General features: G+C 42.7%; 1 protein-coding gene across 1 annotated transcript in view; it reads left to right on the forward strand.

The window, feature by feature from the left end:
• The first annotated feature begins 8,292 nt into the window (after positions 1-8,292).
• Positions 8,293-15,134, forward strand: part of RBPJ (recombination signal binding protein for immunoglobulin kappa J region) — a 264,413-nt gene continuing 257,571 nt past the window's right edge. Inside the window, exon 1 of the mRNA XM_054485039.1 lies at positions 8,293-8,449. The gene's annotated coding sequence lies outside the window, so the exon portion shown is untranslated. The remainder of the gene's footprint in view (positions 8,450-15,134) is intronic.

Raw genomic sequence — 15,134 nt, forward strand, 5'->3', positions numbered from 1 at the left:
GTTATGAAGGCACACAGTGCTCTAGTCCTTCAACAAACCCATCATACATTTTTACCATATTATAACTTAGGCTGTTTTTCTGCAGTGTTAACATCATCTTCACCATTGTGCACCTGTGTTTTGACTGCAACCCATAACATGAGGTCAGGTGTGGAATTTTCCACCTATGGCATCATGTGAGGCTGAGGCAGGAGAATCGCTTGAACCCAGGAGGCTGAGGTTGCAGTGAGCTGAGATCGTGCCACTGCACTCCAGCCCGGGTGACAGAGCGAGACTCCCTCTCAAAAAAAAAAAAAAAAGAAGTTTCAGATTTTGGAGCATTTGAGATCTCAGATTTTTGGATTAGGGACTCCCAATCTGTATTTGGAACTTGCTTGATATTACCCCATTCATTGTTAACTCCTTCCCCAGTTAAGAACTCCTGCTCAGCCGCTGACCAGAGTTCCTGCCATCTCTCCTTTAGAGGACAAACAAAGATACAAAGAGCTCCCCTCCACCCTGTGGGTGGAGCCAATCATAACACAGGGAACAGAAAGAACAAAAAGTTTGGAATGATAGAGACCTGAGTTCAAGCTCTGGCTCTGCCACTTACCAGATTTGGGACTTTGGGCAAGTTGCTGCGTTTTCTCCATCTGTAAAACAGGATAAATAAGATAATGATGGTTACCTCACTGGGTAATTCAGGGTATAAAAGGAATCATTCTGACAAGTGTCTGTGCAGGGTCTGGCGTGTAATAGGTACTCAATGAATATTCGTTCCCGTAGGAATTTACCAGGGAAACACCGTGTGGACCCACCTGCTTTTCCGCCTGCTCTTGCCCTTTGCTCCTAACCTCCCTATCCCTTCCATGCTGCTGTGGTCCCACATGGAAGCACTTCTGATCTTATTCAGACCTGAACTCGCATCTGTTCTCAGGAACATGGTTTTAAAATGAAGATTGGTTGGTTTGAAAACAGGTTTTGTGTTAGTCCATTTACGTTATTATAAAGGAATATCCAAGACTGGGTAATTATAATTGTTCTTTTGGGTCAAGGGTCTGCAGGCTGCACACAAAGCATAGTACCGGCATCTACTTCTGGCAAGGCCTAAGGAAGCTTATAATCATGGAGGAAGGCAAAGGTGAGCCAGTGTGTCCCATAGCAAGGGAGGGAGCAAAACAGGGGAAGAGGTGCCAGGCTCCTTTTAAACAATCAGCTCTTGCTTTAACTTATCACCCAGGGGATGGTGTGAAGCCATTCATGAGGGATCCACCCCGTGATGTAATACCCCCCACCAGGCTTCACCTCCAATACTGAGGACACATGAGATTTGGAGGGGACACACTTCCCAACCATATCAGGGCTGGACATAAAGAATATTAAGAGTTAAACAAGCCACAGGCCCAGTCTGGGAAACTACTTTTTGGAATATCATTAAAAGAAGAAAATGTAAACAACTTCAAACACTCAACTCCTAGCGAACATATGGATCACAGTCTTTTGGAAAGGAGGGGTGAATACCTGTACATGTATGCATTAATCCCAACCATTACTTATTACATGAAATCATGAAAGAAAAAGTACATATTCTGACCATTTCCAGCTAACTCTTACAGATATAAAAACATTTTCTAAGTGAGCAGCAGAGTGCCATTTCCATCTTCTCAGCCTCTCAGCCCTTAAGCCCTTCACGGCTGAGGTGGGGAGCCAGGGGACCTAAGATTCAACCTCAGGCTCATGCCCTCTGGGTCACTGAGCTGCTCACCTTTTTCTCTTTTGAGTTTTCTCTCTCTCTTTTTTTTTTTTTTCGGATGGAGTCTTGCTCTGTTGCCCAGGCTGGAGCGCAGTGGCACAATCTCAGCTTGCTGCAACCTCCACCTCCTGGGTTCAAGCGATTCTGCCTCAGCCTCCTGAGTAGCTGGGACTACAGGCGTGCACCACCACGCCTGGCTAATTTTTGTATTTTTAGTAGAGGTGTGGTTTTGCCATGTTGGCCAGGCTGGTCTCGAGCTCCTGACCTCAAGTGATCTGCCCACCTCAGCCTCCCAAAGTGCTGGGATTGCAGGTGACCTTTTTTCTTAAGAGGGTTAAAGTAAGGAGAGTTTGTCAAACATGCAACTCCTTTCATAGTGGAAGGATGAAGGTCAGAGAGAGAAAACCTGCAGGTTCAGTGAAGGTACAGAGGAGAGAAGTTTCATTTCACCATTGGCAGTTTGAAATTTTCTCTCCAATCACAAAATTGACCATGTTGAGAAGAAAGCATGGTATGTGTTCCTTTCCCATTTTATCTGTGTAATCCAGGTCTCCCGGAAAGAAACATACATCACTGAGAGGCAGAAAGGGGCAGTGACAGTGCCCATAGAGTCAGACAGAGCCAGATTCAAATACTGTGTCTGACATAAACAACTTGTGTAATGGAAGCAGGAAGCTTAACCTGTGGGTTGCAGTGCCTTAACCATCAAATGGGAATAATAACTCATATTTGACAGAGCATTGCAAAAATTAGAGGTATTGTATAAAAACACCTAGTGCACAGTAAGTATTCAATAAATGATTACTGTTACTGTTAATGTAGTGTAAAGTCAAGTTGACAATCTGATATTTATGAATACCAGCTGAGCAAGAATTACGTTTCAAAACCTGTCAGACTGAGTCTCAAGCAGCAGGCTAAGGATTTATCCAGGCTTTTTTGTTTGTTTGTTTTTACTATAATACTTTGGATTTACTCCAAAAACTATAACTATATAGGTTGGAATTTCTTTTCTTTCTTTCTTTTTTTTTTTTTTTTGAGACAGAGTCTCACTCTGTAACCCAGGCTGGAGTACAGCTCCAGCTCGCTGCAACCTCTGTCTGAGATCCTGCGCGATCTCAGCTCTCTGCAACCTCTGTCTCCTGTGTTCAAGACATTCTCATGCCTCAGCCTTCTGAGTAGCTGGGATCACAGGTGCCCACCACTCATGTCCAGCTAATTTTTGTATTTTTAGTAGAGCCCATGTCCAGCTAATTTTTGTATTTTTAGTAGAGGTGGGGTTTCACCATGTTGGCCAGGCTGGTCTTGAACTCCTGACCTCCAGTGATCCATCCATGTCGGCTTCCCAAAGTGCTGGGATTACAGACATGAGCCACCATGCCCAGCATAGGTTAGAATTTCTAATTAAAACTAAATCCAGAGCCAGGCACAGTGGCTCATGCCTGTAATTCCAGCACTTTGGGCAGCGGAGGCCGGCAGATGGCTTGAGCCCAGGAATTGGAGGCCAGCCTGGGCAACTTGGTGAAACCTTGTCTCCACAAAAAATACATAAATTAGCCAGGTGTGGTGGCAGGTGCCTCTGGTTTCAGCTACTCGGGAGGCTGAGGTGAAAGGATCACCTGAGCCCAGGGAGATTGAGGCTGCCGTGTGCCAGGTTCACACCACTGTGACTCCAGCCTGAGTGACAAAATGAGACCCTGTGTCAAAAACAAACAAATAAAAAAACAAACAAACAAAAAACCCCAAAACTAAAAACTAAATCCAGCAGGGTGAGGTGGCTCATATCTATAATCCCAGTGCTTTGGGAAGCCAAGACGGGAGGATTGCTTGAACCCAGAAGTTCAAGACCAGCCTGGGCAACCCATAGTGAGACCCCACCTCTCCAAAGAATTTTTTACATTAGCCAGGCATGTTGACACACATCTGCAGTCCCAGCTAATTGGGATGCTGAAGCAGAAGGATCACTCAAGCCCAGGAGTTTGAGGTTACAGTGAGCTATACTATGTGAGCTGTACTATGGAGTACACCACTGTACTCCAGCCTGGGTGACAAAGCAAGACTCTGTCTGTAGAAACTAAAAATGAAAGAGATAAAAAGGAAAACTAAATCTTCCTATAGATAAATTTGATTACTCTAAGCCACTTATTTACTTTCAAAGAAAAATCAAAAGATTTTTAAAAATTAATTATGCTTTAGGGAATATATATAGATGGAAGCCAGTATAAGGTGGTTTGGATTGCAAAACTTTCCATAAACTTTTTCTGTCCCTTTCTACATTCCTTATTGTAATGTGATTTCAACTCTTCTCCCATTAGGAGGGTTTATTTCTCAACATCTTGACTCTAGGCTTGGTTGTATGACTCACTTTTACCAATAGGACAATGGCAAATGTGATATAAGCATAGGCACACTGGGGTCTGCCCTCTCTTGCTTCCCTGAGACCACAGTGTAAGCTCAGGTTAGCCTACTAGACAATGAGAAGTCACATGGTAACAACGGGTTTTTTCCAGCTGGTAACAAATGCCAACTTCCAGACATGTTACCAAAATAATTTTGGATGATCTAGCCTCAGTTGAGCTACCAGATAGCTACAACCATAGGAATGACTGCAAGTGAAACCAACAGATGAACCATCTAGCTGAGGCCAGCCCAAATTGCTGACACAGAGAATCATGAGCAAGTAAAACGGTTGTTGTTTGAAACCAGTTCTGAAGTGATTTTTTATGCACAAAATCTACAATGGGTGATTTTGTGGATGGCTGCTTGGTTCATAATAAATACTCATCCTATAGGCACTATCTCCTATGTCACTGGTGTAGGCTCCCAGCAGCCCTGCTACCTTGGCCATAGTCATTTGATCAAGGGTGGACACTGTCTAAGGATGGACCAGTCACATTCCCTGTCACATCAGGACAGTGTTCTAGATGGATGGCCCATGGAGTTCAGTTGCTGAGGTCTCCAAGTTTGTCTTGATTCTAGTGTTCTCAAGGCCTGGTTATTCTACAGTTCCTCGGATTTGATGTTTTTCCCTGGTATCCTTCGGATAAATTGCATTTACCCTCAAGATAGCTAGAGTTGGTTTCTGTTACTTGTACTACAAAATTATTGATTAATAAAAGCCCCCTATGAAGAGCTTTACCCTCCAGATGAGGAAAAGGGAGTCAGTAAGTATGCTTAAAACCTTCCTTGTGCACAGAGCACCATGCTGGCTTTTGCAGAGGAAGAAAAAGTGAAGAGAAAGCACCAAATTTACCCTCATGGAGTCTCCAATATATAAGTCCTTCTGGCTCAATTTTCTGCCTGCTTTCTCTCTTGATTTGCAGACCTGGCAATGAAAGAGAATTCTGCCAATGGTGTAGAGTTTTAATTATTTCTAATTAACTTGAATTGTAAAACCATGTGTCATCCTTGGCTTTACCAGGAAAACCCACAGGCAGTTCTAATTCTTCACTACTTGCCTAAAGCCATTCAGATCCTTGAAAGATGAGGAACTAAAAGCCACTTCTCTTCCTGAATATCCTGCAGCCCAAAAGGGAGCTAATAATTTTCCTTGTGACTTTTAAGAAGATTTTCTCCCTCTCTGTCTTTCACTGTCTTTCACTCTCTCTCAATTTAGTCCCTTTCAGAATGCAGATACTATGAGGAATAGTCATTCCTTAAAATGATCTATCATTTTACTTTTACTTGGGAAGAAAGGGTTTAGAGACCCCAGGACGAACTTTGTTAGAAGGATTGTGAGACCCTGATGGGAAGTGCATGGAGAAGGCAAAAAGAAACAGGAAGGGGGTAGGAGATACTCATATGCTAGACACTTTCATGTATAAGATCCAAGCAACTCTGTGAATTAGATATCAGTGTTCTAACTTCCAAGAAAGCTGAGTAGGGTCTAATGGCATTTCATAGCCTTTGTCACATGCATCTTCCTCAAACCAGGCCTTTGTTCTCAGAATGAGGGAACAAAGGGATATTATCAGACAGATCCCACCCTGGTTGTCCCACAGTCTATTGAGGGGAAAGGGGTCTCTTTCTGTTTCTCTTGCTCTGATCTCCCACCATATTGCATCAGCTGGAGCACCAAATACCAGCTCTGGATGATGATGGTAATTGACAAAACATGTTTCCAGTTACTGTTCTTGGCCCATACTGCCAAGAGGCAGAGGCTATTTCTCCAGCCATTAAATCTGGGCTGGGTTTGTGACTTGCTCTGATCAACAGAATGGACAGAGTGACATCGTGATGGTTCCAAGCCTCGGCCTCAAGAGGCCTTGTACACATTCACTCTCTCCCTCATGTTGCTGCCATCACTGTGTAATCACTATATGATCAAGCTTGGGGTCATCTGCTGGAGAGTGACAGGCCACATGGAGCAGAAATGAGCCATCCCAGCTAAGATCATCCTACATCAGGCAGCCCCAGCCAAGCCCAGCACAGAATAATGGCCCACGGTAGATAAATGGTGATTGTTTTACACTACTTGGTTTTAGGTGATATGGTGTAGGCAAAAGCAAATTGACATAGTGATTTAAGCAGAAATAGGATTTATTAAAAGGTTGCAGCCTCTGAAATACTAGGGCACTGTGAGGCTTAGAGGCTATACCCAGAATCATACCACAGAGCCGGCCTAACAAAGATTCCACTGGGTCTGCCACTGTGAACACCAACACTACAGCTACACCCTGACCCGGATCCCAGTCACTGCCATGGGGTCCACTGTCCTCAGGAAAGTGGATGGAGCTGTTATTGCTGCCACCTGTAGCCAGAAGTAGGTCACATAGAGGCAAGATAAGCTATAAAATAAATAACACAAAGGCAACAGCACTGTGCCAACAAAGCAGGAGGCCTGAGGCTGGGGTCCAGGAGGCCCCAGTGGTACTAGACGTTCACCCTTTCGTGGCTGCATTATGAGAGCCTTCAGCACAGACGTCCTGGGGTAGGGAGGAGGGGGCGTGTGGGCAACATCCCATTATTGACCATCACAACAACATCTCAACACTTAAAAACTAGCAATACCATCCCAGTGCATAGCACTTCCCTCTGCTAACCAGTCTCTGGTAAGGAGAATAGAAGTATTGGCCGAGATTAATCAAGATCTAGCCCCACCTTGGAGAACTGGAGTTAGTGTCACCTTTTCTGGGCATATGGCCGTTTGGTGAGTGAACAAAAGATAAAATCAGGACTCTGCCAACAAGGAAGGAGGTGATGGGAAGCTAAAATGGCATAAACAATCCATAGTGTCTGTGATGCATGCCCTGATTCACTCCCAGTGGTGAAGTGTGATGGGGGACACAGGACAGAGAAACTCAAGGCCCAAGGGGTTTAGTGTTAGTGTACCTGGAACACAGGGGTGGTCACAGAGGCCTAGGGCAGCCAACCGTCTCACTTTGCCTGTAACAGGGGATTCCCTGGATGTGGGACTTTCCATGCTAAAATCAGCAAAGCACTGGGCAAATCAGGACAAACTGTTCACTCTACAGCAAGGCCAGTGAGTTCATGATCTCCATAATGTTACTTAAGAGAAGCTAGAAAGGGCCAGAGAGGTCACGTGCTGTGCCCAAGACCACTCTGCTAAGACATTCATCCCTTTTCTTCATTGGTCACTGACGTGTTCAATGTTACTTTACCAAGTGCCTATCATCGTAGAACTGTGCCCAGCACAGCTCTAGGCACTTCACATGTATTGATCTATTTAATCTTCACAAGAATCCTAGGAAAGAGGTGGCATATTATCCCCATTCTACAGATGAACAAATTGAGACATAGAGAGGTTAAATAACTTGCCCAGGTCAGACAGGTGGCAAGACCACGATGTCTTAGGCAGTCAGGCTCCGAGCACATATCCTCATCCCATGCTGCACAGTTCAGAAACCATCTCAGGAGGCACAGCCTAGAGGTGGACCTAGACTGTATTCCAGTTCACATCCATCTAGGCCCCCCGCTACAGATGAAGTATGCTATCAGGCTCACAAGTGTCTGGAGGAAGAGCGGCAGGAAGACCAAGAAGGGCCTGTTATAGATGGTTGTCACCAGGGCTTATGTTACAGAAGGCTGAGTCTCTGCTCAAGAGGTTAAGCTTGGAGATGTTGCACTGTGGGGAGTATGACATTATGGGTTATTGGGCTGGTGACATGGTACATGACATCACCGGACCTCAACTTTCAGAGCTAGGAGATTGGGAATCTGGAGCAAATGATGGGGAAGGCCTCACCTAGGATTTGGGGTATTAAGTATTTTAACTCATCAGAAATAACTGAGGTCAGGAACATCAAGGCAGTCACTAAACATGAAAGAAAGTCAAATTAGCCTAAAGCAGCTGTAACATCATTTATTTCCTTTTTTCCCTTGGTGATTTGTTTTGCAGGCTGTTATTAGTAAAAATCAGGCCTCTGATTTCAGAATAAGCCAAGGAAAAACAAGAAGCAATAAATATTAATTTATGTTGGTCTTTACAGATACCCTTTGTAATCAAAGCACGTCCAAACCCTCTACCCCACACACACACAAAAAAAGACTTATGTCTGCATTTTTTCCCTTAGAGAGAGAGAATGTTGAATCTCTTCCTCTTCATTTTGACATTTTCACTTCCTTTGTTGCCAGGCAAAGTGGCCACCAGATTGGGTGGAAGGGGCTCTTTCTACGGCATTTCATGACTGAGCCTCCAAGAACAACCTGTATTGAGTTTCTCTTTGAGATGATTGGACTGCTCTATCCAGCATCGTTGAGGTAAGTGAATTCTCTAATGAGTTATTTATGTTATGTTGCCCATAAAAATACTTAACATGCTTTAGTTCATGACTTATGAATAAGTAAATTGCTTTTTGCTACTGCCACCTCAAGGGGTAACAAGTTAACCAACTCCTTTGCCATTGAAATCTCTGCGTGGTAGTGTTCTGGTTATACTGCCTTCTTTCTGATAAGGCCTTAGATCACTCAGCGGAAGATCCGGCCTAGGCTGCAAAAGATAAGCTGTGCAGTCCTAGGACAAGATGCTCTTCCCCGTGCCTCCAGACCAGCAACACTGCTTCCTTCTTAGGACCTTTCATGTCTCCTCATAGTTTTCTAACTCCATACCTTCTTTTACGTGCCTTTGCAGAGAAACAAAAAGAATTTTCTAGAATCAAAAACATCTATAGTCCCTCTAGGTATTTAAATTTTTACATGTTTTCTTTTAAATAAGCTCCTCCGAAAATGCTTCTGTTGGTAGGTGATACTGATCACGTTGGTTGTTTATCTGAAAGCAGGATGTTTTCTCGAAACTCACCGCTGGGATTTTCAGGGACAGAGAAAGGCCCACAACATAACCAGCTGTCTTCAAAATTGTAATTTAGCTGAAAGACAACAGAAATGTTCATGCATGCATTTATTCACTTGTACATACACACATTCTGTACACTATTACTGAGTGCCTGCTGTATATTGGGTATTTAAGAAACAATACAGGTGGTTTCTGAGCTCTGAGCTCTGGCTCTCAGAGCAGGGGCCAAGGAATGGAGTTATGACAGAAGGGTCACAAGTCCCCATATACCCCAAGCACTGTCTGCCAATTTTTATTCTCTTCTTATTCGTGCCCTCACTTTACAAATATCTACTGCATGTCTACAACATGGCTGGTAGAATAATGTTTCACACATGCCTATGTATTTTCCAAAAGTACTTGGATGCAGTTGTGATCAATTAAATATAAGTCCATTTGAAAGTTTTACTGAAACTTTTAATGTTCTTTTGTCATTATTTTCTCAGCCAATGGATTCCAAAAGTTCATTGTTGTCATAGAACTGCACAAAAAAGAATTTAAAATGTGTTTTTCTACTGGAAAATGGGGCGGACCATCTGCTAGTTCTGTATCAGAAGCCTAATGCAGAATTCACAGCAATTCCAGAAGGTGTGGGGTTTTGTAGACCACCAGAAGTCTAGAGGCCAGAAAACCAGGGAGGCCTGGGGAAGCTCAGAAAGTATTTAACTAGTTTTTATGCATAACTTAGACCAATGCCCTTTTCATACCATAGACAAACAATGGACTAGTTAAATACATATAGTGTAGTATTATACTGTATTTAGCTAGTATAGTATTTAACTACAGTATAATATTATACTGTATTGAACTAGTCTTTATGTTTGTCTATGGTATGAAAAGGGCACTGCTCTTTGTTATGCAAAAAAAATTCTCTTTTAAAATAATTTAATGACTAATTAAATTACTTTATGTCATTATTACCTATTATATATGATAAATAGTACAGAAATTTGGACATTCAATCTCAGCCTTACTAAACAATTCTGATTATTTGGCTCTATTTCTGCAGTTTAGCTTTTTCTAAAGCAAAATATGCTATAATTATCTATGTTGATGGTTCTTTATACCTTTCAAAGTGCCTTCCCTATATACTGTTTGGTTGAATGTCACCAAAACTATGAGATAAGGACAGGACAGGAATCACTGTCCTCATTTCATAGGTGAAGTTATAGATGTTAGTTATAGAATTTCCATGGATGAATTATGCAGATACAAAATAGGCAAGGGTTACCTAGGTAAGATGGCCAGAAAAAAGGATTATGAATAAATGTAAAATGATCCTAGGATATATAATCTGGATGAGGGAAGGGGGAGGTAAGCTAGAATCCTTTTCTTCTATTGGACATCATTCAAGTTCTAAGACACCATGCTCACTTTAAATTCCCGTCACTTAATAATGAAGTAAAGATATTTTAAGGGGGTCCAGAAAAAATATATATATTTTCAGAAGAATGGAAAATAGGCCAGTCATGGTGGCTTCTGCCTATAATCCCTGGGCTTTGGGAGGCCAAGGCGTGTGGATCGCTTGAGCCCAGGAATTTGAGACCAGCCTGTGCAACATGGCAAAACTCTGTCTCTACAAAAAATACAAAAAGTAGATGGATATAGTCGTGCATGCCTGAAGTCTCAGCTACTTGGGAGGCTGGAGTGGAAGGATCACTTGAGCCGGGGAGGTCAAGGCTGCAGTGAGCCTTGCAGTGCCACTGCACTCCAGCCTGGGCAACAGAGTAAGGTCCTGTCTAAAAAAAAAAAAAAAAAAGGAAAGAAAATCCAGAAAAGAAAATCTGAGAAGCAGAATGATACAAACAGGAAAATTTAAGTGATATATAAGTTGGCTGAATATGATTCAACCAACCAGTAATTTTTGTTAACTGTATTTTCATGAAATCATAATTTATGCGACCTTAAGAAATAAGATTAAATGATATTGGCTCTCGTTTTAGGTGATGCATATTTAAGCAAGGGGCAGCACTACCAAAAGAACAGGCTTGGGTTTGAATTTTGCCTTCAGTACACGTCAGCCATCAGGCAAATCTTAATGCTTAATCTTTCTGAACTTCAATTTTTCCATCTCTAAACTGAGGATGATAATGCCTCCTTTGTGCAATTGCTTCAAGGATTAGAGACATTGTATGCAAAGCACCTAGTAAGGTGCCATGTAGCAGAAACTCAACTAGGGGTGGCTGTTATTTTGGATGGTGGTGGTGGTTTATATTAATATGTGGTCTTGTGGCTTGTGCATTAGACTTGGAGTCAAAGGACCTGCGTTTGCACCGTGCCTCTTCCATTTAGTAATGAGATATTGTTGAAGATATTTAGACTCATTCATCCTTAATCTCATCACTTGTAAAAATGAGCATACTTTCCCTTCCTATTTTTGTTTTGAGTTTCACATGAAATATTTCTTAAATATAAATGTCATATAAAATAGAATATCACTACCACTAAGTTCTTGAAAACTAATCACCTAGGTTAAAACATAGACATGTCACTGTACAGTATACAAGGTATCACTGTAATGAGAATATGGGGTAGAATTTTATCTATATTTTCAGAAGTCCTGCACAATAAAAAAAGTCTCAAATTAGTTGAGCATGATAGCATGTTCCCATAGTCCCAGCTACTTGAAAGCCTGAGACACGAGGATCTTTTGAGCCCCAAGAGTTAGAGGCTGCAGTGAGCTGTGATTGTGCACTCCAGCCTGGGTGACAGAGTGAGACAAATTTCAAATTAAAACAAGAAATATATAGTTAGCATAAAGGAATAATTCTCAATTTAAAGGAAGAGGACACATTTGAACAGGCTTACAATAGTCACAAAGGACTGTCCACTCCTGGGTGACATCAGAAAGGATCAACTGCCATCTGTCTGGGTCCTTTATTAGAGCATCCAAGATTCCTAAAGCTCAGAGGGAGTAGAGATAGTACAGCCACCTGCTGTGTGACAGGAGAGGAAACTGAGGCCCAGAGAAGTGCAGTGACTTCATCACAAGGCCGCCACAGCAAAAAGGGGCTGAGGAGTGGGCCTGCCACCTGCCCCTGTCATCGGCAGGCTTGGGGTTTTGCATGACTACACTGTTAGGTCTGTTCTGATATATACGCCATGGGCTTTAGGTCTCTGGATCTGGTAAGTGGGAAATACTGGAGAGCAAATCCAAGACTGCCTGCTAAGCTGGAGGTTAAAATCGCCCCAGACTGTTTCAGTGTAAGGCCAGAGGGCAGCAAAGGCTGGAAATCCACATCGTAAAGCTCCTTCCATCCTTGTGCATTGATGATATCATCCAGGAAACATTTCAACAACATGGATGGAACTAAATGTCTTGCCAGGTGGTAGCTCGTGATATATACAGACAGCCCCTGAGTCACAAAGAAAGACTACAGAGGTCCCATACATACAAACAGCTGCCGCCATCCGCCTGGCCCCCACCACCCTGCAGCTGCCGCGGGCTGTGTGAAAAAAATTAAAAAAGAAAGAAAGGGATAGAAAAAAAAATTTGGACCACTTGCAGATTCCGCACATTCAGAGGCAGAGGAAGGGGAAAAGCTGTGGAAACAGGAACAGCATAAGGGAATAGACTCTTAGGGTAAATTTTCTGCCACGGGTGATCTAGCAGAAATCCCTTCTGTCTTTGACCTGAAAAGTCTCCTCCTGGGAATAACTGTCCTTTCCTATCCACACTGCCAGAAATTCTATCAATGTAGCATTCTTTCCTCAAAAGCCTTTTTGGAATAAGGAAAGCAGGGACTAAATCATAATTAATTTTAACTTACCATTAGAAATCTCTTTTGGAATGTCACTCTCCTTTATAATAATTAATATCTACCTCATGGGGTTGCTGTGAAGACAAACTGGACTTTTAAAGTCCTTAGAACTGTGCCCGACAGATGGTATAACTCTGAGAAGTGTTATAAAAGCACTAGCTCTCTAGATAATTACAATGATTCCCATTTTACAGATGAGAGAACTGAGGTTGAGAGAAGTCACATTACTCTGCCTAGACTATGTAACTTATATGTAGAACTGGGATTTAAATCCAGGTCTGTCTTTCAATCCCACAATCCTAACCACTGTGCTACACGTAGTCATATGCCTGGCTTTGGAGGTGGGGGCAAATGAAAGGATATTAGGGGCAGTCATTCACAGGTTAGCAAGAATTAACTGTCAGATTGTTTTCCTACTGAAAATCAACTGAGCTCAGCCACAGTCAGAAAATGGGAATTTTGGTGAGTGAGCAGGACAAGTAGGTTATTTGGAAAAGAATTGGGGTAAGGGACTACAGTAGGGTTTGTTGGGATTTTTTCTTTCTTTTTTTTCTTATTTTATTTTATTTTTATTTTTTTTGAGACAGTCTGGCTCTGTTGCCCAGGTTGGAGTGCAGTGGTACCATCTCGGCTCACTGCAACCTCCATCTCCCAGGTTTGAGCGATTCTCCTGCCTCAGCCTCCCGAATAGCTGGGACTGTAGGCATGTGCCACCACGCCTGGCTAATTTTTGTATTTTTGGTGGAGATGGGGTTTCACCATCTTGGCCAGGCTGGTCTCGAACTCCTGACCTCAAGTGATCTGCCCACCTCGGCCTCCCAAAGTACTGGGATGACAGGAATGAGCCACTGCGCCCGGCTTGCAGTAGGTTTTGAGTAGGAAGCTTGGAGACAAAGATGCTCATAGGTGGGAGATGCAGACAAAGAAGGGCAATTTGGAGGAAGCTGAAAACCAACACTGACCTATGTGAAATTTTATTTACATCTAACCTTACACCCAGGAGATGGGGAAGATTTCTATCTTTCGTTCCACCCATGACTCCAGATAACTTGGTAGGCTACAAGATGGGTTAAATAAACTTTTGTGGGCTGGCTGGAAACATAGTGCTTCCACTCCCATTTGTAATGCATTTCTTTGGAGAAATGCATGCTGAGTTCCAAACAAATGACTTGTAATTTAATACAACATGTGTATACTCTGCATCTCCACGGGCTGGGCACTGGACTAGGTGCTGAGCATATTAAAACAAATAAAGCAAGGTCCGGGCCCTTGGACAGCCGGAGCCCTGTGAAGGAGGGAGATGTGTGAGTAACTAAGAGACAACGTGATAAGCGCAATAGGAGAGGTGTGTACAAAGTACCGTAGGGAAACACTGAGGAAGGAGACTGGGAACTTGCTTTTAAATGAACTTTTGGAATTCAACTCCTCTGCAAGCTGGTAGCTGCAAGCAATGCATTAGAAGTTACAGGAAGGATGCACTTACAATTTAGTACTGAATGAATTCATTCTTCAACAAGACGTTTGCTTGCTTTTTCCTTGGCAAGCCGTGGTATCAACACCTGTGTTTTTTCCCAAGAGGTGGGAGAGAGTGATGATTGCATGGACTCTGAACTCAGACAGCTCGGGTTTGAATCTGACTTTCACTTACTAGTGAGATGACCTTTACCTAAGTCTGCTTCCTTATCTCTAAAATGGGGCCAATGCAAATACCTTATTTCTAGAGCTTTGGGGAGGACTTCCTCTGGTGACTGACACGGAGTAAATTTCTCACTCAGCTCTGGCTACTGTTAACTGAATGATAAGGCAAGAATCCCTGGCTTCAAATAACTTTATGCAGTAAAGCTGTGTTTCAGAGACGTAGTTTTAAGTGATACACAGATGAGCATTTTTATTTTTACTTATTTATTTATTTGAGATGGAGTCTCGCTCTGTTGCCCAGGCTGTAGTGCAGTGGTGCGATCTCACCTCACGGCAACCTCCGCCTCCCAGGTTCAAGCAATTCTCCTGCCTCAGCCTCCTGAGTAGCTGAGACTACAGGCGCAAACCACTATGCCTGACTAATTTTTATATTTTTAGTAGAGATGGGGTTTCACTATGTTGGCAAGGCTGGTCTCGAACTCCTGACCTCAGGTGATCCGCCTACTTTGGCCTCCCAGAGTGCTAGGATTACAGGCGTGAGCCACTGTGCCCGGCCCAGATGAGCATTTTAAAATTTCAGAGCATATATTAATTTTCATATATTGGGGGAAAAATGTATATATATACACATATATGTACACATATATATGTGATCACATCAAACCACAGATTTCATAAATATTGCTGCTTAAAGTAAATTTTTCTTAAAAAATTA

Source organism: Pongo pygmaeus, chromosome 3 (genome assembly GCF_028885625.2).
Source record: "Pongo pygmaeus isolate AG05252 chromosome 3, NHGRI_mPonPyg2-v2.0_pri, whole genome shotgun sequence".
Classification (NCBI taxonomy): domain Eukaryota; kingdom Metazoa; phylum Chordata; class Mammalia; order Primates; family Hominidae; genus Pongo; species Pongo pygmaeus.